The following is a 27586-nucleotide window of genomic DNA, read 5'->3' as shown; positions in this document are numbered from 1 at the left end:
TGTTTTTGTTTTTGTTTTTTTTTTTTTCTGCAGTAGTCATTTAATTATTATTTGGCCAAGCTGCACTTACTGCAGTGTCTTTCATACTAATTTAGGCACTCCAGCTTTTGAATGATTAATGTCGACTGTGATCAGAAATCGCATTGAACCTTTCCAGCCCTGAGATGTGTTGAAGTGTATGAACCAGTTTTGATGTGAAGTCCACTGTGCCAAACAGGAATAACTAACGTGTGTCTGGACTGGGCTAATATATGTATTCTGTAAGCAACCGACAACCTTGCTGTCTTGGCCAGTTGTAGGGCTGGGTCTGAGGTACTGACTGGTGTTTCTGGGGGCGGGGTCTACTGCTGCTTTCAAGGTTTTTCTTTCCTCTTGAACATCTTTTTGATACTGTTCCCCCTCACATGTAATACTTGCTGTAACTCTAATTCTGATCACTCTATATTTATACCTGTATTTTAACCTTTTCCACCTTGGCAGGCAATACTCACTCCAATAACATATATGAAACTGTTTCATTTTAACTAAATCCAGGTCCAGCATTTGCCTCACAACTCTAGCTTTTATTAAACAAACCACTGCCATCTACCATTACCACTTCTTATCTGTCCTTTGACCAATTTTTGTTTATAAATAAAAAACCAATTAATTTTTCATTCTAAATCTAGTAACTCACAGTGGGGACTGCTTTCCTTGAGTTCAGACAGGCAGTTAGATGCACCGTGTCCTCTTCATTCACTAATTTGTGTAGGCTGATCAAAAATTGGTTTCTGCATGAAATTAAATATCCTGGGAGAGAGGATGTTTTGAAAGCTGTGTGGCAAGAAATGTTCATATAGTAATTAATATTCAGTGCAGAAGAGAAGTTGGCTGTTAATTTTCACAAGTGTTTTATGATGGCAGTAGTACTTTCATACAGAAAGCACTTCATAGCTAGAGAAAATAGATAACTCTATTATCTGTAAACAACAATAGAAACTATACATCAAGTTGTTTATGTAGCCATCCCATTTTTAAGATTTAGTGAGGCTTACTTTTAATTTTAGTTTCTACCAAGCCTTCCTGATTTATCACTTCAATGTCTCTCAGTTTATTGTAGTGCTGAACTGTGTGGAGTCTCCCCACCATAAATAAACACACCCCATTATTGTATTGTCTGTTAGTTCAAAACTCAAAAGTAATATTTAGGCAATAAACTTGCATAAAATTTGGTTGTTGTCTCCTCTAGCTTCTTCTGTCTTCTCAGTAGCAGACCTGCTTGACAGTAGATGGAAAACAAAATGGGAACATAAAATGTCTTACCAGCTCAGGTGGTCCTTGTCGCCTGCTGTCCCTTCTCCAGGGCCAGGTTCTCCCTGGTCTTTTGGGCAAAGTTGGACATATCTGAGAGCAGGCATTTCTAGAAATACTTGCCAAGAGGCAAAATGGCTTCATAAACCCTCCCACAGTCTCATCTCTTCCCCTGAAGATGAAAATGTGCATCTCTGCCATGTCTTCTTTATTAATTTCAGTAAAAGTCTATTCCTTTGGTAGAGAAAGGAAAGTTTATAAAGTCTTACTGATCCATTGGCTTTACTCATACCTTGGAGAAATGAGTTTAAAATATTTATATGAAGTTGTCTTTTGATTCTATTGCATCTAAAATGCTAATCAGCTAATTGGTATCAACATGGGGTGTTTTCATGTGTGTAAAGTTTGCATTTGGAATTTTAAAATTTCTTTTGAAATCATACACAGTTATCAAATGGATGCAGGAATGGCAGAGGCCACTGTACACTGTTCTCTGCTTGGACTTGTTTCAATTACTCTAACATTGCTGAGCAAATAATTCAGGTCTTAAGTTTTAGGTAATATCAGACTATATTTGTGGCAAGTGAGAGGTTGAGGGGAAGGAAAAATCCACTAAAAATATTATAAAATAATAAAAGAGGAACGAGGTACCAATGACTGCTTGTGCTGCCCTCCCACACATGTGCATGCTTTCTGCCCTGAGTCAGGACCTTTCCATCAGTTTATGGAATTTGATTTAATTTATAGTTCTGCTCTTTAACATCCAGAGAAGACATTAGGTCAAACCTAGAGGAGTTGTCCTGTGCCTAGTGGGAACCTGTAGATAGCACAGCATCACAGAGATTAGTTGTGAGTGTGATGGTTTATTCTGTTGCATCCTTGTTAGAGCAGTTTTTCTCAGAATTGGGGAAAGAGCCTGGCAGTGTAAATGAAAGTGGGTTTATTGCAAAGAGAAGTGAATATGTGGTTGGAAATGTTTAGAAACCACTGCTACAAACTGTCACAACTATGCATCTTTGTCTCCAGTTAGATACTCTTAAGGACCAAAATTAAATTAGTTCTTCTAACAACTTTATACCTTCTAGATGCGGTGTTGGCTGATCACTTTCTCATGGTAAAATTGGTCTCTCCTCAACATTGGTCCTAGTCTTCGATCTCATCTTCCTTTCTAAATGCACTGGAGGAATACTATGATGTATTGCCACTTGGTGGGTTGATGTTTCAGTCATTAAACCTGGGAATGAGCAAAGCATTGTGTCAACAGCAGTGAAGGATGGGCATGGAGGGAGGGTGTTGTCTGCACAGACTCCTGCAAATTTGTCCCAAGCTCCTTGGGGAGGTACCTTATGCACAAGTCGGACTGGATCATCCCAACAAAAATGCTCTCACGAGTGGCCAGAAGATGACATTATTCCATTTGTGTTTTGACTTACTGCCGTGCTTTCCCAAGTCAGTTGAAGCTCTGTTGGGGGAGGGAGAAAGGTGGGAAGAGCCAGACATACCAAACACTAAGGTAGGGGAGGTGTCAGTGAAAAACTGATTTTTCAAGAAAAATAATGCTGTTTGAATCTAGCTAAAGATGATTTTTTTAAAAAAATACTTGTGTAGAGGGAAGCAGGAAAAAAAAAGACAAAAATTGCTGATCTGGTTTGCATGTTCTTCAGAAGAACAATAAAAAGAAAATTTGGCCTTTATAGTGTTACAGAGGTGAAAGCAAGACTTGCCTGTGTTAAAGAAATACTTAGTGGCACATGAGTTTAAATATGGATTTCCTTTCCTGGTTGAGTGTCCTAGCCCTTCTGCTGGTCATATACCTGCATGTGCAAAGTGCTGTGTATGATGTGCTACTGTAAGGGGGGCCTGGGGGAGATATATTTCAGGTTATCCACCAGCCAAGTGGTTAACAGTCCCCCGACTCTGTGTGGCTAGAGGGTGGATATTAATGTAAGTAATTAAATTTGGAGTTCTATCAGTTTTTGAGAACTGAACTTTTGAGTCTCTGAAACAAAACCTGGCCTATTCCAGCCCCTCTGTGGAAAGCTGACTTCTTTCTTAGGGTTTATTTTTAATGGACTCTTGAGGTCTAGCGATGGGGTTTCTACCACTTCCTCAGCTGATGGTTTGGAGGCTGATCTATTATTTCCAAGATAGGTTTGCCAGGATCTGAAACAGTACTGTTTCTGTTCTTCCACATCCTTATGTCAAGTTACAGCTGCAGATTTCAAAAGTAATCACAGAGGTTCTGAAAAAGCAAAAAGAAAGAGTATTTTTAAAGCAGCTGGGCTACAACCTTTCTCTGAAAAGGGAAAGTGATGAAACATCAATATTTTATTTGAAATAATGGAGAGTGTCCCTGTTAATGATAGATAAAATATCCATAATTGCACTCAGTGACTGTTCTTTTTACTATTCATAAAACATGAAAGTGTTTAGATTCCTCTTGCAATATGTGTAAACTTTGGGCCAAACACCATTCAGCCTCATAGCTACAGAGATGAACTGAGCTATAAACTGTGGATACAAAGCTGTGCTGTAAAGCACTTTATAACCTCCCAGCACTATTGTACTATTTTGCAAACCAATTTATAGCACTATTCAAGCCTGGCCAGAGAAAGCACAGGTGAGAAGCATGTCTTAAAATATGGCAGTCAGGACACCTAGATGATTCTGTGACAGTTTTGAATCCTGCTATAATGAAGCACCTCTAAATGTACCAGAAAGATGCTAAGATCTTAAGGAAGAGGTGTAGTCTTGTCTGTAGTCCAGGGAGGTGATATTTTATGAAATTGCATCTGTACTTCCTCTTGTTATTTATAGCCAAAAATATTGCATTCTATGTCTGTTATAATCTCTGTATTATCTCTGGTACATATAGTCTCCCTCAGGCTTCTCATGAAAATGAGGCGTTTATGATTTCCCTGGAAAATTAGATTTTACCTAAATACATCCACACTGGTTACAAAAAGCGCTGCAAAAATCTTCACATTTAAGGTTGCATGAATGTTTTCATCCTAATTCCTTGACTGCAGCATTAAACCTTTCTGAATTTTCCCTCTGAGGAGAATTTTTTCCCATCCTGATTTCTGCCTGAAGACTAATACATAGTTTTTCAACTTTGAGTAAAAGTTGTTCATCTGCTTTGGAACAGAATGGTAGACAGAAATGTTATTTTTCTTATTATTAAATAAGCACAAGCAAATAGATCTTGCATCTCAGGTTATGTCCTTGGTTATATAGTGCACCATCACCCACAGCTTGAATACCTTTAGAGTCTTTAAGGGATAATTCAAAGGGTTAAGCAGAATTTGTTTGTGGTATTACAACAGTTTCTTCTTGTTTTAGCTTTTGCAATTCCTCTAAAAAAAAATTGATGATGGCTAAAGAGAAATCATGTACTTTTTTAACTACCTATTATTTAAAATGGGACTGCATTTGAAAGAAAAAGGCTTTTGGGTAGAATATTAGCAGTTTAGTGACCTCTTTGTATCAAACAATGGCACTATGACTCTGGCAGCCCACAACATGATCTGGAAGACAGTAGTTTGTAGAAAGCAACCCAACCTGTTATTTCTGTTGGGACTATTTGGCCTGTTTTACCTGTATTAAAGTACCACCTTAGGGGACCCCCAAGAGGGGCTTGGTCTAGGGATTTGTTTTGTTAAATGTCATAACAATAAATGCAACAACATTGTTGTGGGAAAGAACTGGAGCAGGCACTTAGCTCAGTGCAGCAGCTGATATTTCTAGTAGGAAACCATTTGGTTTTGATCACTGGCAGGGTGCTCAAAATTGACAAAATGCTTGGAACTTACAGGATTCATCTCAATTTGTATTGCTTTGCACTGTAGAAAATGGGTCAGCAAGGAGGTTTCTCTGTCTCCACAGAAGGAGGAAAAAGCATATTTATCCAGCCGGGATGACTGGTGATTGCTACTAAAAAGAAGCATCCACGCCAATGTGCCATTCCTCATGTTTGTTAAAATGCAAGTGAACAAATTATTACTTCACTTCTAAATCACCAGCAGCACATGAAGTCATAAAGAGGGGATGTATTTTGAGTTTTGACAGATATGGATGGAGAAGGAAATTGTTTGCCAAATTGGTATTATTTGCCATGGTTCAACCTTTCTATTTTTTCCTATTTAGCTCTTGTGAAGAGGAGCAACCTTTAAAAATTAATAAATGTGATAATGATAAATACAACAGTAGAAGGGAAAGGAGGAGAGATTAGTTTCAAGGAAGACTTGGCAATCATACAGGAACATCCTCAAGCAAAAATTTAGAATTTTTATGTAAATCAGACCACTGCCTTTAAAAACACTTGAAATAGAGTATAGAGCCCAAGCCACTGAAAGTTAATTTTAATTTTTAATGATAACGTTTCTGAAATTTACTGACTGGATTTAAGCAAAGCCTTTGCTTTTCAAAAGCAGTAGTTATTTCATCCTCAGTACATGGTTGAAAACTTCTCTGTGCCTATTAAGAGAGAGCTACAGTGATGCTTGTTGCTAGCAGACTTCTACCTGTCTTGTTCAATATCATCAGAGCATGTTTGAGGTTCTTGAAAAATTCTAAAAATAAAATCACCTTCCAATTTAATATGTTAAATTCTTTAAAGAATCAGGGGAAAAAAGAGCATTAGGGATGTATGTTGCTAAAGCAGAGGTATGGTCTATCAGCTACTGCAAAATTCAGTAGATTTGCATGCATAGCTAGAAATATATCTAGCTAAGTTATCATAAGTAAGTGTTTTCTAGCAACCTGCATATTAAAGTAGAGCCTGGTTGCAAATTCTTACATGAAACTGATCATCAGGCTAATTGGATAGAAGGAAAAAAATACTCGACAGGGTAGTCAAAATGGAGGTAGATGAATGTTTTGCACAAAATCACTGCACACTGTATAAAAGAGGTGGAATGACGTGGAATAAAGGGGCATAGACCAAAGAAAACTGTTCCCATTTTGGACACCTTAGAAGGGAGAGGGATCTGGGTGCAGTGGTTTTGAGGTCAGCATTGGGTAGTGGTTATGGAATTGAGGAGATCACAGACAACAAATGTTGACACCCTATAGAGGTGGGGAAAAAGCTCCCTGATGCTTCCATACCTCTGTGCTTTGGTGGGCCCAGAAAATGGGGAGTTTTCTTAGAAGTCCATCAGTAACTCTTGATAAGAGCAAACCAGGCGCAGAGGGAGCCTCTAAAGTGCACGAATGAGTGGAATAAAAACGCCTTTAATCAGTGCTTGCTTTTCTGTATTGTCATGTCTATAGCAGGCATGGAAAGACAAATCCAGTCTCAGATTTCTGAGCGAGTCTGAGGTAAAAGTAACGTGCTGTAGTTGGCACAGCTGTCTGACACAGAGAAGGCTTTGCAGTATGTGCTTCATTTGCTGTATGTTGGCTTGTTTTCACCCAGCAGAAACTAGCTTTTTGTTCTCTCTCCAATTCCTTCATGTAAATAGATGTTAAATAACAAGTACCTTGTCCCCCTCTCCAAATTATGGGAAATTTTATACTACTGATGGCAGTTTGATGAGAAGTTCGTAGGCAGGGTTGTTTCCAAGCCCCAGGGATGGCAAGGGTTCATCAGGCAGTGGTCTGGTGCAGCTTTCAGCTCCTCTGCTCGCTCTCTAACGGGGCAAGTCCAGTGGAAATCAGATGCTCGATCCCAGATCAAAACACGTGATGTTAGCCTCCCTGTACTACAAATTCAGATTACAATGGTTTCTTTAATCCTGTTAGCTAAAAACTTAAAAACTATTAATCCCTTTCTCCTCTTGGTGTTTTGGAGAGAACTTCTACAGACCTCATGTTTTAGATAAAGCTTGTTGACATTACAATTTGGGGTTGCTATCATACATTTTTTGTAAGTGATACAGTGAGAGGCTGCTTGTAGCACCCTCGGGGGATCCAAGGGTTGTGAACACCTCTGGGGAATCTTTTCCGTTGGCTTGAGGAATTGCCATGCATGTAGGTGCCTACCTGCTCCTTCATGAGGCATTCATGGGGTCCAAAATAATTCCCTAATGAGAAGCTAAAACCTATTACTGGCAATCCATTGTTTTGTACCGTGGAAATGACTAAGCTGGGGTGTGCTGATAGTTTGCATGCTTCTCTGTTGTGTTTCTTAAATAAAATGCACTTTTTGACATCAGTTAGCTTCTCTTGGCTAGTTTTGTCTACTTGGAGCCCTGTAGTGAACACCATACAGAGGTAATGAACCGACAGTGCTAGAGACCAAACAACTGACACCGCTTTGGAGGCGATACAGTATATTCTTCCCCTGCAACACTATGTCATCGGTGTGCCTGAGCAGAGATTTACGCTGTAGACACTTGTCACTGTGGAAGTAGGCAAAGACCACTATATTAAACTGTGAAGCAGACTGGAAGGCTGCAGATTTTACTCTAGATTAGTGGTTCTAGTTATTGAAGAGCAAAGAAAAAAGTGCCTGAAGCCTGTAATTGAAGCCTTTGCACTTTTGAAGTACACCAGCTTGTATTACTTTTGAAACTTGTCCCATTATTGTTAATGGAACCTGTTCATAAAATCTGTTTCCCCAAATGCTCACCAGAAAGAAAGCATCGCACAAAAAAATTTATAATTATAGAGATGTCTCTTTTCTTTTTTGTACTTCTTAGTTTATTTGTGCTTTCTTTATTATATAGAAACATATGGAAAAGAATAAATAGAAAAAAATGTATGATAGGGAGAAAGCAGAAGAATTAGGAGACACAGCCAAAAGAGGAAAAAATGTGATTCCACATATGTAGTTTCCATCACTGCAATATATCAAGTTAGTTTATAATCTGTCTCCTTGTTTATAAGAGTATCACAGTCTTGGCCAGAAGATGACGGTCTGAAGCAGGGACACTTGAACTGAAAGCATGAACCCGTGCCTTGCACTTGTGAGGTCCCTGCCACAGCCGAGATGGTCCAGCTGCCTTTTTGGGTCATGTCCAGAGTGGCATGAAAAACACATACTGAGTGGAACAGTCTGTGGTGAAAGGTTGTTGTTCTAACAATATACAGGAGGTTTTCAGTGACAGGATATTCAGGAGTCTTTCAGGCTTTTGATCTCACAGTCAGCTCAACATTGCTTTCTGAAGACTTTGCAGAGATTTAAAATGAAGGCTGGAGACTGAAAAAAATGTGAGAATAAGGAAGATGAGGTATTTTTGTAGCCAAGAACTGAAGCACCTGCCCAGTACTGAGTTTTCCTGGCAAGCCAGGCCTGGTCAGTACAAGGCTCTGGGAAATTAAAATAGCACCTCGTGACTGACATGGATTTACAGCTCTCCGTCAGTTCTGGTTTAGCTCATAAATATCCTTTAAATGCCCTTATTAAGATACATACCTTGCATAAAATTGTGCAAATAATAAAATATTGCAAATATTTAGATAGATTAGAGCTTCATTTAATTATCTATGTGGCTGAAGAACAGTGGAAACAGAGAGAATTTAAATAGGTCGAACTGAAATGCAGAAGCAAGTGGAAAGTTTTCAAATCTCCCTTGTCAAATACAGAAACTCTTGTAATATTGATCCCTTTGTATTAGTTGAAGTGGTAGAAATGCCCCTTATCAAAATTTATGAAAATACTTTGGAAATATCTCTTCAGTTTTCAAGGTTTAGCTGTAGGATTATTGTTACCATTGATTATATTTTAAAGTGACTCATCTGCTTTCCTGTATGTTAAGGCATGAGATCTCTTCATTTTTTATGAAGATCCACTTCTCAGCTTGTGGTTGATGAAGTATGTACCCTTTGCCTTAAGAATAAAGAGGTGACACGAAACATTGAGCATTAGCTGTAAAAATAGCTTCTGCACTGTTGTGTTTAGGACTCGCTTTGTAGAAAATTATTTCTTTTCACTGCAATTTTACTGTTACAAAGAAGAAAGATAGCAGCACATTGAGCCATAGCAGGGCAGTCCATTAGAATTTCTCTCTTTGATCAGAATAAACGCATAACTAATTACACCTTGTCTTGTCACCGAGTAGATTGAGGCACTTCAGGTTGCAGTGGCATCTGTCCTTTTGAGTCATGGTGTGGCCTGATAGAGATCCTTTCACTTCTAATAAGTGAGTGAATCTCCTTGGTTGGCAACCTGTAAAGTGGCAGTGATAATTGTTACCTAGCCAGGAGGGTGTTATGAAGTCTAATTAGTGAATATTTTAGTGTTCATGGGTAAAGAAAAAAAAAATGGACAAACGCTGCTTTGATTTCTCTCTTTTAAGACTGTATCTATTAATTCTGCTATTATGGAATTGTTCTCAGTGCTTTCACGTATGAGATCAGTAATCTAAGAGGGCTTTGCCATCCTGAAATACTGTGGGTCTTGACTAGCCTTAGGTGAGGAAAATAATGCTTCAGAGCCCTTCTCTTCCCTTCAATGGGATGTCCTAAAGGGAAACTATTTTAAATAGGAATGCAAAGAAATCATAGCACTTCAATAACAGCTTTATCTTGCCACTGTTTAAGGATGTAAGTGACTTTCCTGTAAGTTTGCAAGGTCTACTTGAGTAGAAGTGTTTCCAAGACAGACAATGTTACCTGCTTTTCTGACAAGCTTAGATGGTTCTATCTCTGACCTGTCTTTGTTCTTTTTGGTTGCGCCTTTTTTTTTTTTTTTTTTTTTTAAATAGTTTCTCTGTCAGTATTTCAGCACTTCCTCGGTAAATCAGACTTACCACAGCAAGCCTCCCAGTAGACTTCATGGACGCTTCCTCCAAGTAGCTTTCTTCTTATAAATATGCTCATTAAAGTACTGTTACATATAGTATGGGTAAGCTTCGCAAAAAAACCCCAAATCCTACAAGTTGTCCTCCTGATAGTAAAACATCTCTCAGCTTGGTGTTCTTGGGGAAGCTAATCTGCTGGTCAGAAGTGCTGTAGCCCTGGGTCTGCTCTGTTTCATGCTGAGCTCTGTTAATATCCTCCCTAAGGAGGACTCTTTCCTGATTGTCATAGTCTGGGAACAATAAATAAAATTATAGCCAATGAAATTATAGCCCTGATAATATGAATAGTTGAAAAAGAAGAATCAGTGGAAATGTGTTGTAATTGCCTTCCAGTCTGAGACTGCGGTACAGCGCCAGGTAGAGAGCTAGCCAATGTTTTTGGCCTGCTTTACCATGTAATCATAGCAAACTATGAAGGGTGTTGTCACTTAATGCAGCAGCATGACTGGCATTTCAGAAATATGGTTCTAGTTTCTGTTGTGAGCCATTAACTGTAGGAAAAAGTAAATGAGAGAAGTGACCTCATTGCCTTCTCCTCTCTGTCCATCCTCTTGCCCCACTGCGGTACAAAAAATCCATGTGGTACTTTGTTCAGTTGCTGTAGTCTGATACCCAGCACGTGATAATGAGGTGTGACATTCGGGAACTATCTGAGAAGAGCCTGGTTAAACTCAAGTTATCCTGGTGTTTCATTTAATTAAGTGCAGGTTGCAGTAAGCAGAGGGTAAGATTGCAGCTCTGTGCTGTGTTCTCACACATCGCTCCTTTCTATCTTGTGTGTATAAAATAAACGGTCTGATTTTTACTTGCTGTTGATTTAATAATCTTAATACTGTGATGGCAGAAGACCTTTCTACCCTATCTTTACATTTAGGAACAGTTGTGCTTTGGGATTTCATTCCCAGGAACCACACACTCTTGTCCACTATTTCATGTGCCTATGCATTTGTGGTTAAGAGCGTATCCCCTGTACCTTCTCTCACTGAAATGAAAAACTTGCAAGGACATCTTGAAGTTTAGTGAGGTGGTTTTGGTTCCAATTTAATTGTTAGACAGGCCATAATATAGTTAATATTTAATTATATAATTAACTTCCATTAATTTCATAAACCATCAAGGAAATAGAAACATGGTTAAATATTTGACCATAATTTTGACAGACTAATCCTTGCCTGGAGCAAGGGCTTCTCTTAGCTGTTCTGTCATTCTAAGATTATGCAAGCTCCTCCTTATTTTTAATTTTACACTTGATTAATTCTACTTTGTTTATGAATTTGTTATTTGCGGCTGACTCCCCAGGATGCTAATTGCTACTGCAAACTACAGATACTGCTGAGCTAATGCATTCTGAAAATATCGGGAAAAGAAAGGATGTCATGAATGTACAGTTCAAAAATGAGCCACTGATTTGTGATTCTGAGTTCTTTCCAAAATAAAAATAAAAAAATAAAATAAAAAAAAGAAATAGATCCTGTATGCTTCTTCTGGAGAAAATGGCCATCTCCACTTTATTTGTATCTGTGAAAGATTAGACTAGATGTGGTATAAAAGAGAGGTTTTTTCTGTATTTGGTCTTGTATTTGATATATTTTATTCCATAGTTACTAAGAGGACAGTATGACCTCGTGTACTCCAGTTGAAATTTCAAGGTTATTTAAACTATAATATTTAGGAATTGGGTCCTGGATAAAGTCTTAATCTAAGTGAAAGAATACAAAAACTGATGGCATCAAACTTACAAATTCTTTGGTTTGTCCTTTCATTGTTGCCTTTTTCCTAGCAAATAGAAAGTAAGATGATCAGTGGAGTGCAGATCAGCTGTAAGAAATACAAATCAAGATACCAGTCCTTTCATAGGGAGAGTTGTCCTATTGGGTATGTGATGATCTGGATGAGGATCAGAAAAAATTTTTGTTGCTATCTTGATCTTCCAGATCAAATCTGACAGTGAGAGGAGAAGTATCCCATGCAGAGGCTGGCTGTTGGTGGAGGTCTCTGGATGGACATCCAGATGTTGTGAAACTTTTGAATGGCCTGAGGCAAATCAGTTAAATCACTTGGACTTGAATTTCTTATCTTTGCAAATGTAGGCATATTTATGTTTATCCACTGTAAAGATGTCCCAGGGGAGCTCTCCTTCCCTGACAAATGTCAGAGAAATTTTCTGTCAGTCTGGTTTTACCCGTTTCTCTTTGGTTTTAAGGTGGCATCTCCTTTTCCTGGTTCAGGATGGAATTTGTCTGTCTTCTCCATCTTTCCTCAAAATCCGACTTGTTCTTTATCCCACCCTCAACCAGAGCCTTAGCTTCATCCTCTGGGCAATTCTGAGAGATTATTTCCTCCTTTCTTGTGGCTGGACAGTGGATTACTATGTGGCAGTGAGAGGCACTTCATAGTTGCCTTTACCCTTCTTTAGTCTCCATTAAATACCCTCATTAGCAGGTCTCTTGCTTCAGGCTGCCTTTTTTTATTTGAAACCTCCTGAAGAAACACTAGTAATACTTTATATGTCAGATTATTTCAAATATTTAGACACACTTGTCTTCAATGTTTGACTATTTTTTTTATATGAACATTGATTAAGGAGAAAAAAAGGGTGCTTAGACCAATGTCATCCTCTCCTCCCCTCTGATACAGGATGAGTTTGCTCTGGCTCATTGCAGAATTCCTCTTACACCCACACTTTGAAACCGTTTCAAGACTGTTCAACAAGCAAACAGTTGCAGTTGAAAGCATGGTGTTACTTCTCAATGGGGAACACATAAATTAGTTGTAAAATAGTTGGAGATCCTTATAGGAGTTGTTTAGATGTCCGTGACTTTCCCCAGTGGGGTTTACAGAATTTAACAATCAGGGTAGCAAAATATTTGCCTGAGGGAGCAGACAGCCCTGTTGTGGTAGCATCTGCCCACTGCAGGCAATTCAAGAATTTCATTTACAGCCCTGAAGACCTGTGCTGTGATGTGCCATGTTTTGTCAGTGAATTACTATATCGAAGGTGCTAATAGCTCATTATACTACAAACAGGTGGTGCAGGTTCTTGCTGTTGTATCTGGAGAGCCTGCAGAAATGTGATGGTTCAGCTAGAAAGGCATTGCTGGCCACTGGATTTTCTGCAGGTTCTGCCGATATCTAAGCAAAATACTATTTGAGATGTTTGTCCAGGAGCTAGGGCTGTGCACTGTGTTTTCATGCTGTGTTTGGGCTGAGACTTTTAATTTTCATTGGGAAACATTAACATGTTGTAATATCCTGAGGATGAAGCAATTACCGTAATAAGATGCTTCTGTCTTATTGTGTGGTCTAGAGCATGTTACTTGCCATCCCTTTCTCAGTGTTGCCTTCTGTAAAATGAAATATTTACCATCAGACTCCTGCAGAGTCTACAAAATAATGAAAAAGTATTGTATTGCATATTAATGTAGCGTAATAATAGTAGTATTCAGAGATTAGAGGCTGGCTGACTTTGTGTGGAAGAAAAAAAAAAAAGTTATTTCATTATCTTTATTTAATCTTGCAAATGGGAAGTCTGTGTGGCCTAACATTCATCTCCCTGCCTCTGGGTTTTTTGTTTAATTTGGGTCCAAATTAGCTGATTTCTAGACCCTTGCTAGCTGATCCTTCATTTTTATGGTAACGGGGTTCTTGTGGCCTCTGACCTCCTCTCTTTTGACACTATGTAGTACTTTGAACTTCAGTTCTAATAACTGAATGTGGAGTCTGCAGGTACTGAAATCAAAGTAAACGTTAAATCAGAATGTGCCCAGTAACTATTTAACTTGATTAGCATTTTGACTGCAAAGGGAACTTGAAAAGTGCTTGGTAGATGCAATATAAGGCTTTGCAGTGGCAGCAAAAGATATTACTTGTTTAATGTCAGCACTAAATAACGTCATGTTGATACTGTTGTCAAATGTCAATTTTCATTGCTATTTTCAGTGCAGCTTGATTGCTGGAAAATTAATACATCACAGTTTCAGAAATTCTTACAGCTTTTCCATGAAAAAGTAATCTTTAGAGGCAGTATTCTGAAGAAGGAAGGCTTCTTCATCCCAAACACCAAATTTTAAAATTAATTCTTAGGTTTTATTCACTAAGGCCAACAGGGAGGGAATAAATCTCAGACGTTCAGATTTTAGGTTATAATTTTGAAAATCTTGTGATCTGAGTCTGTTCCTTAGGAAAGAAAGGCAGCTCTCTGCTTTACATCATTAATGAAGTATCAGACTTCTCAAATGAATAATATCCTGGCTTAATTAAAAAGTATTTAACCAAATATTTAAATCAGAGAAAATATAGGAAAAATATCATCCTGATTTAATTAAAAAGCAGTTAAGAAAGATTTAAGTCACTGCAAATCTGAGAGGTGAATGAAGCATTAGAAACCATGGGCTCCTGCCTTAGAAACAGCAGAGCTTTGAGAGTGGCTGTCACTGATGGCTGTTTTGCCCCCCTGGCCAATAAACATCTTTGTCTTGTTTCCACCACCCAGAGCCTCTGCCCCTCTACAGACATGTTAAGCACCTAAAATAGATTTTGTTTGAAATTAAATACAAACACTATCTCCTCCCATGTCAACCTTGCTTAAATGTGTTTGTGTCGGTTGTTTGTGTACTTTACAAATATTTCTTCAGCATATTTTATTCTGACATAACTTGACGGCTTTCTTTCAAAATACAAGTCTACTAAATTGCATTACTACTTGGGAGCTCCCTTTGGTAGTTTTTCTTAGTTATTAAAAATACCACAGCAGTCTAATGCTATACTTTACTTAAGCACAGCTAAGAAGCCTTTATTTTCTGAACCGGGGCACAGGATCCTCAGTCATAATGTGACCACATCAGTTTCTACAGATGGAAGGAAAAATTCAGACACTTTGAAGGTGATGCCATGATTTGTGTAGCTATAAATCCCAGCAATGAGGTTCTTGGTCAGCTTTTCTTTGCATTGTTAAAATATGTTGGTGATGAGACACCCAAAAACCAGTTTGCTGCTGGAGTCAATGTGCAGCTCTATCATTTCTGAAAATGACACTGAAGGAATGATAGGAGAGTTAAGACTGAACTGCAAAGTCAAATCTTCAAGGAGTTGGGAAATGTAAAAATTAAGGCTTCTTCTATGACTCTGAATCTTGGTGGACATTCAAGCTTTACATAGGCCCCAATTATTTAATGATCTGACTCAAAATACAGATGTGGGACCTACCGTGGCTTCATGCTAATTCCTGTTACATGTTCAGACTCCATGCAGGTTGTACGAACACCATCTGTAAGAGAGCTCAGCAAAACCATTGCTTTCTGTACTGCAATTTTTCCCAACTCCCTAATAAGGTCTGTGCATCATGACGTTCTGTTTCAGGTTTCCTTACTCTTCTTTCATGTTCTCAGATGTAGAATTTATGTTGAAAGTCACATTGCTGTCAAGCTGACATGGGCTCCTCGGCTTCCTTACCTGAGACTAATTGTGTGTGTGTGTGTACAATGAGGCACATAAGGGAGGTTTGGACATGCTTGACAGTCATCCTGCTCTCTTTCCAGTCCTCTGACATTGCCAAGACCTTGCGACAAGTGTCCTTTTCCCTTCTGGAATGGCCACACTACACATACAGTCCTCAAGAGAGTTTTAGATGTTAAAATCTTTTACTTCCCTGTGTATACATGCAAGATTGTTGTATTTATTTGTTCTCTGAAAGCACTTTGTGCCTCTGCTAATTGTTTTTATCCCTCCCAAAGTTATCTTGAGAAAGCCAGCATACTTCCCTTTTCCTGAGCTTGTGAAAAAGAGAGGAGGAGGAAGGCAAGCAAAATCAAGATTCCTACTGACTTGCATGGCAACAGCAATCTCCTTCCAGTTGGAATTAATCAATTGTGTAGCTGTGTGAATCAATTTATCTGCAGCATGCTGTCAACTTATTAGTAAGAAAGTGAAAATGAGTGCTGGATAATCGCTTGGAGCAAATGACTGAAAGGGTTAACTACCAGCTTGGTAGTCATAGAAATAAAATTATTGAAGAAATGTCTTCTTGATATAATGCAGTTCTGCCTTGGGACGCACTAATGGGCCAACTGACCACACTATGGAGTTACTTAGAATCAGCACTAGGGTATTTTTCTCCAACTTTGAATGAAGAATTTTGTGGCTTTAAGTGAATTTCAGGACAATATATTGATTTACATCTCTGATCAGTTTAGGGTTAGATGTTAGGCTACACATTTGAAACAGAAAGTACAAAACCTGGAACCACTGCAGCCAAAAAGGGATTTAAGGTTGTTAACAATCATTGCATCTGTACTAGGGCAGCATTTTTTGGTATGACCTTTTCAAGTTGCAAAAATTGGTAGGGAAATCAGTAGTTGGGTGACATTAGGCAAATGGGTGGAATTGGGCAATGAACCAAACCATTTCTTGCTGTTCATGGGGTACATCTGCTCTTATGCAGACAACATGGTTTGGTGATGTTTTTCCTGGCACTTAGCTACCATGGTGAGAGGTGCCTTAGCAATGCTATAGGAGAGAAACACATGTATTATGAATGAACAAGTCATGGCATTTAGTTGTTGTTTTATTTTTGTTTTGCTCAGTGCATGTACAAACGTGGCACTTTTTTTTTTCCCTCCAACTTTTCCTCTACTTTGTGACTGACCTTAGAAGAAAATAACTCCTCACTTTATACCTTCATTATGGTCTCCATCTATATCTACAAGAAAGATAAACATAATAAAGAATGCAACATAGGCACTACAAAGACATAAATGACAGCTGAAGGAAGACTAGTAATTTTGGAGATTCATGTGGGAAAATGTTCTCAAGCTGCCGTTACCAGGACATTACCATTCTTTATTCAAAGTTATATTTTTTAGGGTGTACCAGAAGGTTTCCCACTTATCCCAAGATAGTTCATTAAAACTAGTTTCATAACTAGTCATTATTATCTCTGCAAAAAATTCTTTGAAATCCTGTGGTTTGAGAATAGAAACTGGATAGATCTCCACAAAATCTCTTTTGTGGGGATGCTGACTATTCAAAACTACTCAGGTTATTCAGACTTTTTGTTAATAATGAAAGAACCTGTTGCCTTAAACAATGAGAATGACATAGCAGAGGAAAATCAGCCTCTTACAGTGTACAGAAAGCATTTGGAAAAAAACCTCAATGTTTTCTACAACATGTAGTTGTGCAGTGTATGGATTTGTCAAACACCTTATTGTGCCCCCTTTAAAATATGATAATTGTAATCAAGTATCTATCTGTGACATTAATAGTATAGAGAAATTGTTCATGTGTGTCAGTAATCCTTGAAAACTGGCAGAAAACCTATGAAGTTGTATCAGTCATAGTAAGTATAATATCAAAGACTGGGTGATGAAAAATAAGAGGATCTTGAAGAAAAAATTGGAGACAACAAAAACTTGTTACTACTTCTCAACTAAGAATATATTATTTTTTGCTTAGAAAAGGGTGGTATACTGGAAGGAAACTACATATTGGCCTTTTTTCCTATTTTGTATGTAGATAAAGAAGTATATTTTATGTTTAAATACTAGAAATACAGCGTTGTTCCATATCCTGACACTATAGGAGCTTGTTTAGCAAGTGCCAACGATGTAGCATTGTAAATGGGGACACAAAGGTACCCTCTGCCTTCATCAGGGGCTTGTACGGATGTCTTCAAGAGAAAACCCCACTGAGACTGGTGCAGACATTTGAACTAGCATCCTTTGCAGTCCGTTAAAAATACCATACTGTGAATGCAGCGTAAAATGTTACATGACTCTGCTAGTAGGTACTGCCTGTCTGTAGGATACTGGGCAGAGCTTATGCTGTGATACTCAGTTAAAAAATCTGTGAGCCCTTCAGATTCAAGCAACCTAACAATTTGGTTAAGGCTACTTTTGCTAGCTTATCATTGCAAGTCCATGTGTTTTTCCACATTTTGCTCATGTGTGATGCTGTAGAGAACTTTAGAAAACAACTCTGGGAACCAAAAGCAAAGCGTAACATTGAAAAGAATAGAACAACTGTTAAGACACCAAGGCTATCAGACAAACAACCTGGCAGTGAATGCTGATATACAGGAAATAGCCGAAAAGATCTCTGAAATACTGCTAAGATAAATTAAATGGATATAGATTTATTTTTTTTTTTACTACAAGAGGTTAAAAGTTCAACAGGCATATGAATAAAAAGTGATGGACATCGAGCTCTCTGATACCTTCATGGCTGGCATATAGCGTATGAGATTAAATTTCAGTGGCAAAGAGCAGATAGAAAAGTATTTAACTGTGCTTCCATTTTGATATCTGGTTGCTGAGGCTATCCTTCAACAACTGAAAAAAAGCAGATTGCTTATGATATGTTAGAAAACTTAATCTAAGTGTATGGTCTCTTTTTCTGTTTCATCTGAGTGAGTCACAGTAGTTGAGACTATGCTTGGTTTGCTTTAAGTATGAAATACTTAGATAGCTTGTATTGCACTTAGGTGGTAAATTGATTTATAGTTTAGAGAACAATGTGAATTTTGGTACCAAAATTGTATGAAATCCAAAGTTATTTTTACCGTCTGGTAGTTTCCTGTTTCTTCTGTGCTAACTAAATCAGACTAGTTTGGAAGTTTATTCAGTAGTTTTTCAGTAAATTTTGGCTAATTTTTCTTCTGACAACTGTGCATCTTCAGGAATTAATGAACGTGCTTTGTCTGTATTCAAGAAGTTTATCTGTGTTTAGGACAGTGCATGAGAATGTGCTGAAATTGAAGTGCCCTTAAATTTTTATTATTTCATAGTGGTTTAAATAAAACTGTAAGTTTAGGTTGTGTTTAAGCATTGTTTTGAATACAAGTCCTTGCCTGAATTTTTAATTTTAAGATTTGACTTTTTCGAGTGTGGTTATGTCTGAGCACCCCCAATTTTTTTGCCTGACAGCGCTCTCCTAAATGAGGGAGGAACTTTTATCTCTGCTGTGCAGCTGAGGAGCAAGGGGAGAGAATTGATGGCATGCCTTCAAGGTGTGCAGGAGTACTGTGGCAGAGCAGGGAATGAAGCCTGGGTCTCCCAAGTCCTTGACTACAGCAATGTCACTAAATCTTGAAAGTGTGAACTGCCTTCTTGATTTATTTCTTTTCATGCGGCTGCTCAGTCCCACTTGGACCAAGGAGTGAGAACTGATTTTAGGTGTGAACATTTACTCCTCGACTCTGATTAAGGGTAGACAGAAAGTGTTTGGTGAGTATGAACAATTGCAGCCAGCACTTGCAACTACTTCTTGTCTCAATGCTGGAAAAAAACTGAGCTATGGCTGACTAGTACTGCTTTTTCTTAAGCTTTATAATCCCCATTGAGCTCAATGTCTGAGTTCCCTGGGCTAGCATTTGTTAGCCCAACTCTGGGCTAAACCATCCTTTTTCTCCAATTATAGGCCTTGGCATCAATGGTTTTTATAAATCTTCTTTTTCAACAATTTTTTTCCCTGTGGATAAGATTGGGATATTGAATGACTACCTTTCTGTAAGCTAATCTAATAACGCAATGATTTTCAGACTCCTAGGTACAAAACGAGAGAAAAGCCTCTTTAGACTTCCTGCTTAATAAGATTTACAGTGTTTTCTATTAACCGCAGACATAGTTTCATTCCTAACTCGGAGTATGTTCACTTCACAGTCAGGCTTCCTAAATTAATGCCTGATTCTTTTTCCAGCAGGTTTTCATCCCTTTTAATTGGCACTGGTCGCAGGCCACTCTTGTCACATTTTACCACCTCCACTCCAGTGCCGGCTGGCTGCTGCTCCCTGAGCTCATCTGTTAACCTCCGTTGATTCCCACCTTTCTCTCCTTCAGCCCTTTCCATTACAACCTACAAGTTCTCAGTCTCAGTATGAGACTTTCCGAGCTCATCCTAGCCTTTTTCATGTACACTGTTATCTGAGAAAGAAATGGCTTATTTTGTTCAGTTTACCTTGTTTAGGTGAAAACATCTTAGAAAAGTTAAGCAAGGTCCAGCAGTCTCTTGTTTCAGATAAACCTCTCATCTTTTTGCAACTTTTAGGATATCAAATATTGAAATTATAGCTTTAAAGGCAACATTAAATTCTGTAATATTCAACTTCTGTGTCCTGTGAGATTTATCTACAGGAAAAATATCAGGTGTGTAACCTTAATTTGGAATTATATAATTAAAATTACATAACTTGCTGACACATATTTCTAATATGTAACTTTTCATATTCAAAAATGTATTTTTTAAACCCAGATCCTAATTATAGCAATAATAACCAAGACACACCTACTCCACTTTTCTTCCTGTAGGTGGTTGCTAGTGTTCTCTAGCAGAAAGTCTGTGGTCTGTTTACTTCTATTTTATGTATTTCCTACTTTTTAAAATGAATGGTTTAGATTTTACTCCCATTTATTTTACCTTACTCTGACTTAACTGCATTGACTTCAACAGAGTTAACCATAATCTTCATTTATGTAGGAGGTAAATTGTGCACATTTAGCTAATTCTCTAGGTGTCTGGGCTTGAAATGGAATGTAATGGATCTTAGTCACAGCTATGTTTTCATGCAAACTGTTAAAACAACACTTTATTTGCAGAATTTCCCAAAGCAATGGAAAATAAAAAAGTTCATGAGCATGCTTTTGGCTACAGAAATGCAAATCTAAAATGTGCTGATTTCACAGTGAATGGCCCTAGGAGAAAGGAAGGAACTTCAGTAGGATCAGAGAAACTTCAAAATATCAATGGTCAACAAATATTTATAGCCGTAACTCCTTTCTAAGTATTTTCTTAATATTTTCTTAATGCAGCCTTTTTTATTTTTATTTTCCATGTGAAGCTGATGTAGGTTAAACATGGTCCCTGCATGTTGTGGTTTGGAAGCAGTAAAGTGTAGCTAAATAGGGAAGATAAACCAGAGCACTTTGTCACTCTCTTATTTTAATACCAAACATTAAACAAACCCATAAGTAGTGCAAAATGTTTAGACAGAGGATATAAACATAAACTGATGATGAGCCAGCTGGGAACTGATAGGTCAGGTTCAGAGGGCAGACCAATGCAGGCAACAATGTGCTGGGTGTCCCTGTACAGACCTCCTTCAGATGACTGGAAGAAGCCTCACATTGACAGGCACTGGTCATCATGGGGGATCTTAGCCACCCCAAAAACTGCTGGAGGGAAAACAGAGCAGGGAACAAGCAATTCAGGAGGATTCTGGAGTTCAGTGGTGACAACTTCCAGACACAGGTGATCGAGGAGCCAGTGGGTGGACATGATCTGCCTGGACCTGACACTTTAAACAAAGAAGAACTGGTCAGGGATGTGAAAGTTTGGGGCAGCCTTGGCTGCATTGAATATGGGATGGTGGAGTCCAGGATCCTGAGGAGATGAGAAAAATAGCAGGTTCACAACCCTGGATTTCAGGAGAACAGTTTTTGACACTGTTTCCCTTAACACTCTCATAGACAAACTGATGAAGGACAGACTAGAGAATTGGGCAGTGAGGCGAACTGGGGTGTAGGATCTGGCAGTCTCCAGTTCACACAGCAAAGCTTCAGAAAGCCTAAGGATCCTCTGTTTCCCTACGTCTGTTCTTGGGTACCAATCACTGTCAAGGAAGAAATTTGGAGAAGGACTTGTATGTTATCCAGTTCACTCCTGCCCACTGCTGAACTGTTCACAGAAATTCTTCAAAGTTGCGTGGGGAGCTATAACTTCACGCAGTATGATTATATTTGGAAAAGGAAAACGAAGGAAACAGCTGTTACTGAAATCTCTTGGTCCACGGACCAGCCTGCTGGGAGACCCACTGGGTATAGTTATTTAAAATGACATAAAACAATAGAGGAAACACAACACAGTAATGAAATAAGAGGATGTAATTTAAGTTTCTCTTAGCAGGGGCAGCAGTAATGCCTTCAGGCCCATACTCTACTTGCAAGAGCCACACACTGTTTTCGGCTTCTGCCTCTTGCGTGCCACAGAGATTAACATACCACTTTTACTCCCAAGGGACAGCATCTCTGTGTGGCAGCACAAGTTTGGACATACCCATCCCTGGTTCCACATCACCTCTGCCTTCAGACTGCTCTCCCTGTCTTGATTTAACTCCCATTTGGTTTTTGATGCTGCCTTCTTTCTTAGTTGCTAATGAATATTTTTATATTCTTCTATTTGTTTTGAAGAAGTCTACATGAGGTGTTTGCCGTTCCATTCTCACACTGTCTTATATTAGTGAACATCTATTGTTCCCTGTTTACCAGCTTTTGTCTCTGCTGTACAGGCATTGTTGAATTGAAATAGCTTTCTGGGGAAACTAGTCTGCCAAATGAGTAAATATGTGAGAGAGTGAGCACTGAATCAGTTTTATGAGTCTGAGAAGATGGAAAAACTCCTAGTTCATGCAGACCTCTGATTGGATCTCTCCTTCCTTTTACATTCAATACAAACCAATATATATTTGATGTCTCTTTATAAAGCGTTATATTTAAGGACAATATTTGGGAAATTATCTACTTTTCTGTAGACGACTCTTTGTTAATCATAGAATTATAGAGCGGTTTGGGTTGGAAGGGACCTTAAAGATCATCTAGTCCCAACCCCCCTGCCACGGGCAGGGACACCTTCCACTAGACCAGGTTGCTCAAAGCCCCGTCCAACCTGGCCTTGAACACTGCCAGGGAGGGGGCAGCCACAGCTTCTCTGGGCAACCTGTGCCAGTGTCTCACCACCCTCACAGTGAAGAATTTCTTCCTTATATCTAATCTAAATCTACCCTCTTTCACTTTAAAACTATTCCCTCTCACCCTATCACTACACTCCCTGATAAAGAGTGCCTCCCCATCTTTCCTGTAGCCCCTTTAAGTACTGGAAGGCTGCTCTAAGGTCTCCCCGGAGCCTTCTCTTCTCCAGGCTGAACACCCCCAACTCTCTCAGCCTGTCCTCACAGGGGAGGTGCTCCAGCCCCCTGAGCATCTTCGTGGTCTCCTCTGGACCCCCTCGAGCAGGTCCATGTCCCTCTGATGTTGAGGGTCCCAGAGCTGGACACAGCACTGCAGGCGAGGTCTCACGAGAGTGGAGTAGAGGGGGAGAATCCCCTCCCTCGACCTGCTGGTAACACTTCTCTTGATGCAGCCCAGATGGTGGGTGGAGCACTTGTCAGTGAAGACTGAAGCAAAAGAGTCATTCAGTACCTCAGCCTTCTCCATATCCCAGGTAACCAAGTCTCCTGTTTCCTCCCAGGGAGGGCCCACATTTTCCCTAGTCTTCCTTTTATCACCAGCATACCTATAGAAGCTTTTCTTTTTGCCCTTGACGTTCCTGGCCAGATTTAATTCTATCAGGGCTTTGGCCTTCCCAACCTGTTCCCTGGCTGCTCGGACAGCTTCTCTGTATTCCTCACAGGCTACCTGTCCTTGCTTCCACCTTCTGTAGGCTTCCTTTTTTCTGTTTGAGCTTGTCCAGGAGCTCCTTGTCCATCCATGCAGGCCTCCTGGTGTTTTTGCCTGACTTCCTGTTTGTCAGGATGCATCACTCCTGAGCTTGAAGAAGGTGATCCTTGGATACAAACCTGCTTTCCTGGACCCCTTTTCCTTCCAGGGCTTTATCCCATGTTACTCTGCTAAGCAGATCCCTGAAGAGACCAAAGTCTGCTCTCCTGAAGTCCAGGTTAGTGAGCTTGCTGTGTGCCCTCCTCGCTGCCCAAAGGTTCTTGAATGCTACCATTCCATGGCCACTGCAGCCAAGGCTGCCCTTGAGCTTCACGCTCCCCACCAGTCCCTCCTTGGTGAGTACAAAGTCCAGCATAGCATGTTGCCTCATTGACTCCTCTATCACTTGGAGAAGGAAGTTATCATCAATGCATTCCAGGAACCTCCTGAATTGTTTATGCCCTGCTTTGTTGTCCCTCCAACAGGTATCGGAGTGGTTGAAGTCCCCCATGAAGACCAGGGCTTGTGAACGTGAGGCTGCTCCTATCTGTCTACAGAGGGCTTTGTCTGCTCGGTCTTCCTTCATCGGGTGGCCTGTAGCAGACCCCCCACTTTAACATCACCTGTCCCTATCTTCCCTTTAATTGTGACTGAAAAGCTCTCAGTCGGCTCCTCATCCATCCCCAGGCAGAGCTCCATGCACTCCAGCTGGTCACTGACATAGAGGGTGACCCTCCCTCCTTGCCTCCCCTGCCTGTCCTTCATAAAGAGCCTGTATCCTTCTATTCCAACACTGCAGTCATAGGAGCCATCCCACCACATCTCCGTGATACCAGTAAGGTCATAGCCCTGCAGGTGTGTGCATGTCTCTAACTCCTCTTGTTTATTCCCCATGCTACATGTGTTTGTGTAGAGGCATTTAAATTCGGCCCTAATGAAGCTGACTTACTGGCTGGAATTCCTTTGTGCTGCTCTTCAGGTGCTCTCCTGCTGATCTGTGGTCCCTCTCCAGACTCTGGGCATCTATTGCTGGTACTGGCATCAAGCTAGTAGGAGTGGGATGGATTGAGGTTCCCCTCTCCCGGCAACTTTAGTTTAAATCCCTCTTCACCAGCTTGACAAGCCTATGACTAAAGATGCTCTTCCCCTTCTCTGACAGATGGACCCCATCAGCCCCCAGAAGACCAGGTTTCTCGAAGCGAGTCCCATGATCTAAGTAGCTGAATCCCTGCATGTGGCACCAGTCCTGTAACCAAATGTTAATTTTCCCGGTTTTGACTGGCCCTTTCAAACCCCTTCCCTTTGACCAGGAGGACTGATAAAAAAACTACCTACACTCCAGAGTCCCTTACTGCTACTCCCAGGGCTCTGTAATCCTTCTTGTTACTCCTCAGACTGCTCCTGGCTGTACCTCTGGTGTCCATGTGAAACAACAGCAGCGGATAATAGTCAGTGGTGTACGAGGCTTGGCAGTCTCTTGGTGACATCCCTGATACAGCCCCCGGTAAGCAGCACACCCCTCTAGAGAGTGTGTCAGGTTGGCAGATGGTGCCTCCGTACCTCTCAGAAGAGTCGCCCACCACTATCGCCCGTCGCCTTTTCTTAGTTGTGCTGGTTGTCATACGGGGAGCAGACGGGGCTGCCTTACTGAGCTCCAGTGTCTCTCCTGATGTGGTGGGTCTTTCCTCTTCCATCTGCAGAGCAGTGAACCGGTTCTGCAAGGGCACCTCAGACTTCAGGGGAAGTCTCTTCCTCCTGCAGATCCTTGCTGTTGCAATCTTCCATTCTTCTGCATTATTGACCCCCCTCCCTTCCGTGTGTGACAGTGGGGGAGTTTCTGGCTGTTTGGCTGTGGGCTGTGTGTCCACTGCAGACTGCTCTTGGAACAAGCTATCTAGCTTCTTCTCAGCCTCCCTGATGTCATGCAGCCTTCTCACCACCTCCTATAGCTCAGCCACCTGCTGCAGAAGCTCCTCCGCCTGGGCACAGCTTTTGCAGGCAGGTCTGCTGCCTGTCCCTGCCCCAGGAGAAAGGTCTGGGAAATTCCTGCAGCGTGAGGTCTGCAGTGCAACCTCTCCCTTCAGCAGCTCTGGCTGAGTGGAGGCATCGGGCACTGCTGAGGTGGATGGTGCAGACCCCCCACCTGGAGCTGCAGCGTTTGCTCTCAGACAAGTACCCGCCATCCTGCCTTGAGGGTCAGGTGGGATGAGTGCCCTGGGCCACTGCAGATGGTCACAGAACAGTGCCTGGTTGCTGCATTATGTGGACTTCAAGCCTCTCCACTCGACCAGTGGAATGTCCCTCCTTCGAAGAGGTGCCCTCCCATGCAGCTGCTGTGCCGACTGCTGTGCCGTGCCCCGTTTGCCTGCTCTAGTTGCTGGCACTCCCCAGGGCTGCCCTTTGTGGCAGTGGGAGGTGGCCGCTGTTACTCCGCACCCTGCCCACACCTTGTCAGCCACTTGCTCTCGTGAGAACTGCCAGCTTCTAGCAGGTCTCCGTGCACCCCTGAGGGCTTCCCCGGCTCAGGAAACGCCCCCATGCTCGCCACAATCCCCACCTCAGCTGCGGAACGTACCTGCGCTGGAGCTGATCGCCTTGCCGAATGACAGTTGAGTGGTTACACCACAACGTAATGGCTATTTTGACCCAATATAGATCCCTGCCAGAAACTCCCTGCTTTTCCAAAACAACTTGGATGTCATCTATTTTTATATCTATGATATCTAGAAAAGCTATAATTTCTGCTTTTGTTTTAGGCTTAATGCTTTGTCTTTGTCTTCCATGGACATCTTCATGAGTATGTGTTACCCCAGACTTATCCTCCCCTGCTGTTTATCTTCAGAACATGACTGAGGAGTAGGAATGTACTGAAAACCACGAAGGATTGTCTCCCTCTCAGGCGAGGGACTGGTTCCCCATATTCCCTGACCTACCCAAGCCACCCCAGCTAAAGCTGCTCTCATCATTCACTGCTTGGGTCACTTCGGTGATTGCTTTAGTTGGAGTTACTTGCATTCATGCTTCACATCCTTCACTGCTCCTCCTCCCACCCAGGCTTTCCAGCTTCACCCTTCACATCTTCTGGGTGCTCCTTTTTGTCAGACTCTTTCCCCAGTTTTGAGAACAGACTTCCTCTCTTTTATCCCACAGTAAGCCCCAGCTCTGGGGGATAACCACTGCAAATGGATATCCTTGAGTCCATGGGATTTATAAACATCTTCAGTGAAAAGATGACATTCAATCTGATCTCCCCCATGTTCTGGGAGCGTATCTGTCACTCCTTGCTAATACTTTGTGCTCAACAGCTTGATTTTGATTGTAGAAAGGCACTGGTCTTCTTATGAAGATGTCAGGATAGAAGTAATCCCCTGTTCCCTGCCTAATTTGAACATCTCCTGTTCCTGCTTCCAGCCGTTACTTTTAGTAATGTATTTCTCCACTAAATTAAAGAGTCCTTTATTGCTCTTCATTTTCTCTCCATAGAGATACTTGCACACTAATCAAGTAAGTTTTTCAGTCTTTTTGATAAGCTAAACAGATTAAGCTTTTTAAGCCTGTCACTGAAAAATATTTTCTCCAACCGTCAGTTATTTTTTTTTCTTTTTTCTCTTTTCTGTCTCCCTATTGTTCCACATTCCATCTCAAAAAGGGACACCAGAAGAGCCTTCTGGTTATAGGTTTAATCTTACCAATGGCGAATATAAAAGTAAATTGTTCTTTCTGCTTGGTACCTGTTTATGAGTTTTGCAGTTTTTTTTAATGCAACGCGGCAGTAGAAGCAAAAGTTACTTTGTTCCTGTGAGTCTTCACATTCAGGAGCATAGAAATGGCCTTTCAGGGTTAGACTAAAGGCTCATCTGGTCCAGGATCCTGTCTCTGACAGCACCCAGTGGTAGATACTGGGGAGTGGTATAAGAATAAATGAGCACAGCAATTCATAGCAATTGTGATAGCAATTTATTGCTCTCCCAAGAAGTAATGGTGGTGTATTTAATAGATCTTGATGACTCTCTCTTCCGATCCTTTTGTCCATCCACTTTTTTCTGAACCCAAGGAAACCTTTTATGTTGATAACTTATCTTGACAAGAGACTCTAAAGCTTAACCGTGGATTGTATGGCCAGGCATA

The 27586-nt window shown here is 40.6% G+C and overlaps 1 protein-coding gene across 2 annotated transcripts in view; it reads left to right on the top strand.

Moving 5' to 3' along the window:
- TRAPPC9 (trafficking protein particle complex subunit 9) overlaps window positions 1-27586 on the top strand; it is a 535677-nt gene that overhangs the window by 425251 nt on the left and 82840 nt on the right. The gene's annotated exons all lie outside the window — the stretch shown is intronic.

The sequence above is a fragment of the Strix uralensis genome, chromosome 1, assembly GCF_047716275.1.
Source record: "Strix uralensis isolate ZFMK-TIS-50842 chromosome 1, bStrUra1, whole genome shotgun sequence".
NCBI lineage: Eukaryota > Metazoa > Chordata > Aves > Strigiformes > Strigidae > Strix > Strix uralensis.
This window is presented reverse-complemented; position numbering and strand designations above follow the sequence as displayed.